The sequence below is a fragment of the Nothoprocta perdicaria genome, unplaced genomic scaffold (assembly GCF_003342845.1).
Source record: "Nothoprocta perdicaria isolate Ctin4 unplaced genomic scaffold, notPer1 scaffold_233, whole genome shotgun sequence".
Lineage (NCBI taxonomy): Eukaryota > Metazoa > Chordata > Aves > Tinamiformes > Tinamidae > Nothoprocta > Nothoprocta perdicaria.
In genome coordinates, this window is record NW_020455459.1 from 1,059,749 (window position 1) to 1,063,390 (window position 3,642).

Here is a 3,642-nt window from a genome sequence, read left to right on the forward strand (position 1 = left end):
TAACAGTCTTGTTGATCTTAAGCAACAGGAGCACAGGAGGTAGGATGCAGTCTCTGCACTTTGTAGAAGCATATGCAAGACAAAAATGAGAGATTGCTCCATGGAAACAAGTATCTAAAATTGCACACTGAGGGTAAAATAGCTATAAACAATAGTGTAATTCATCCGAAAAGCTTTGATAGAAATAATGCCCTGAGTGTTGCTTCAAGCACTATGCTAGAAACTATCTGGCTCATAAAACACTTATGAAAGGTAATTAGTGTTTCAATTAATGGTCTATCATTGTTCTATAACACTCACACACAAATGATCATTCTTTTCTCTGTTTCATAATTGTTCAATTATAGATCTTTAGAAGCTGAAACATTTGAAATGGAGTGGAATTTGTGTAAAATATGCTCAGTAACCACCTAAATTTACTTCCTAATTACAATTTTGGTGCTTTACATTTAGATTTATTTTAAAAATTCAGCTGCTGCTTCAACTTCACAGACTTAACTGTCCAGAGAATGGGATTAAGAAACAGGCATATCTTTATTTGTCAAAAATCATGCCAACTACTTGTTACCCAGGTTCACTTCCAGCACTCTGGGAGATGATGATGTGTGTAATTGATAGTCAGCCTTCCAGAATTGATGAGAAATACTCCAAAGTCTTCTCTAGATCCATATGATACATCTCTCTGCATTAAAAGAAAAGTAACACTGGCTTASAGGGAGTGAAAAACCCTCGTTACCGGATGGTCTCATCGTTCTGTGATATAGGAAGCAGTCTGAGTATGCAATTAATTGCAGGGATTGTCAGATGATACTGTCTTCAACAGTCATTTCTAGCTCACCTCTTCCTGTTTACTCAGAAGTCGTTATGCTAGAACAGCCAACAGGTCACAACATATTGTCAGAGACAAGATATAAACCACTYGTGAGCCACGATTCAGTCACTCATACAGCACCACTTTTCTTTTTCAATACTGTCTGCTCTACTGCTGGCATTTTATTAGTCTGAAGGAGACATGTACAGATTCAAGATTCACTCCCCTTCATGACTCTGAATGAAATGCTAAATCGATCCTATTTTTATTAGTAGTTCAACTATTATCTTGGTGTATATTACTCTTGCAAATCCAGTTCAGAGATCAATCAGAAGAACAGGAGCAGGATATCATTGTCTTTTTCACCTGAGGTTTCCATCTCTTCATCAGAAATTCCATTATCAATGGAGATTAAAAAGGAAAGAGGAGAGAATGTTTTGCAAGAAATTAATGAACAATGTAGCCCAAAATTAAATATCAGTTCTTTCAAAGATACTTTGCTTTGTTATGCTAGTGCTGATGTCTCTAATCCTGCCCAGTGTTGCAAGTAGAACTTGTTTTCTTGTGAGCGACACCACATCAGGGGTTACGGTTATTGCGGCAAGAGAGTTTACTATCTCAGTRTTGACTATTATATCAGCGAGCTCGAACAAGGGAGCCACTGTGACTTGGCTCTTGAAGGGTTTGTAGTGTTGCCAACAGCAACATCCATTTCCATGTTCAGTTTTGGAAGGTGACCTAGATAGCAGCATATGTATGGGTCCCCTGAAGCATCCAGGGCCTGCTGCAGCCACAGTATRTGGGTTTACATTTCAACTAAGCATTTTTAGTTTGCGATCAGTAGCACAGCATGGTTATCAGTGCATCACACCATAGTAATCGCTGACTAATTATCTGGTGACAACCATTCTTGGTTGACGTGGACTGTTTGGCCCATATTTTTTCAGGTGCCTTGTCAGGTTTGAATGGTATTCTCTAGCAGATGTGAGCATCCCTGGATCTGGAGATTTTCATAGTGACAATTACCCAATTACAAGGTAATTTTAGATTTGAGTTTGCATTGCAGCATATATTGGTTGTCAGGGTATAAGAAGGCTAAATTTATCGTGGCATGCAATAATTCACTCCTATTCTTCTCATCAGTGGACAAACATTTAAATGAGGCATATCTGGGCTGTTCATAGTATATAACTTTATCACGTAAATCATAAATTAATAAATAAATAAATAATCACTCAATCATGGCAAAGGCTGTGTAAACCCCCTTTTGTAACTCCTCCTGTTAAGTACAGATTTTGCTCCGGTTCTTGATTCACTTATCCTGTTCTGTCATGATTTTTTTTCCATATTGATAGAATTCTTCTGTTTTGATACAATTTTGGAGTCAAAATTTCCTTTTACTGAGCAAAACATTTCACAATCCTGGTGATTAAATACAGTAGGAAAAAGAGAAGGCAAACCAACCAACCAACCCAACCAAACAACCAATCAAAATAGCCATGAACCAAATAAAWATAATGTCCTTTTAAAGAGAATTTTGAGAGCTAACATTTCTTCTCTCTCGTTATTTTTCATTTTAGATAAAGATTTTCTTCCTGCAGTCTTTAAATCCATTTGTCATTCCCTGGAGTATGGTTTGTATTACACATTTTAGCAGTTGTTTGTTAAAAATATGTGTTATAATTGTGAATATAATTAGATTTGTTCCACACAATTTCATATAGATGTAATTTGAACATGTCTTTGGAACTCCTCTGTTCCTTATTGATGTACCAGAGTCTTTTTAGAAATTGTGCTTTTCTTTTAGGTTAGCATTCTCTTAGCATGAATGTTATTCATGCTTTCCTGTCCTACTTCTTCCTTACTTATGTTACTGTTTCGGCCCAGTGTTTTTCTGAAACCAGGGGCATTGTCAAGTGGCTGCCTTGGCAACTGATAGCATATTAACTTTTGGTTAGCCTACAAGGCATATTTATTCGGGGCTGTCAACTTTAAATGAAAGCATGGATCATTTGAAATGTGTTTCTTGGAAATGGAAGAAGAAACTGTTGTTTCATGCTCCTTCATTTAAATCTCTGAGAATTGGAGCTGTGGTCATAGGCAGCTTTAAATAACACTTAGGGATGGAGCAAATAGCAGCCTCCAAATGTACTGTGAGTCACTTACAGGGACGATCTAAAGTGATGGAGGTTTAAATGAGCTGGCAGGCTTTTAACTTAGTGGCATTAATTTTGACTTTCTTTTTTTCTCATAGAAATATTGCTTGAAAGTGGTTTTTTTCTTTCTTCAGTAGTATCAGATATGCTTTATTGCAGCCCTGATGTTTATTTTTTTTTTTCTACGAAAAACGCTACTGTTTTCTGATAACAACCAAGACCCCGAGTTTCTGGAACAGACTGACACATTTCTCAAAAGAAGACCTGATGTGGRTAGGGAAAAGGCTGTGGATTAAGTAAATGATTGTATAGTGGATATTAATTCAAGGAGATTGAGGAAGTGTATACTCCAGTAGCTTTGGTTTTACATCCATTCACGAAGTGTGGTCTCATATATTCGAGAGAACTTTAAATGTCCATAGTCAAAACTATTTACTTGTTAAAAAAAAAAATAGTTTCCCATTCTTGTTTCATCAGTAGTTAATATATTGAACATTTAATTATAAAATGCAAACACAATCTGCAATTCATGAGGCATTTTAGTTGTATCACACTCTATCTTGTCATCCTAACATGCAGAAATACTTGATTGCCTGCCTGCTTAATCACCTATATCCTCACCTCTGTCATCTATCTACCTATCTTTTCTTTCCCTCCCTCCCTCCCTCCTTTCCT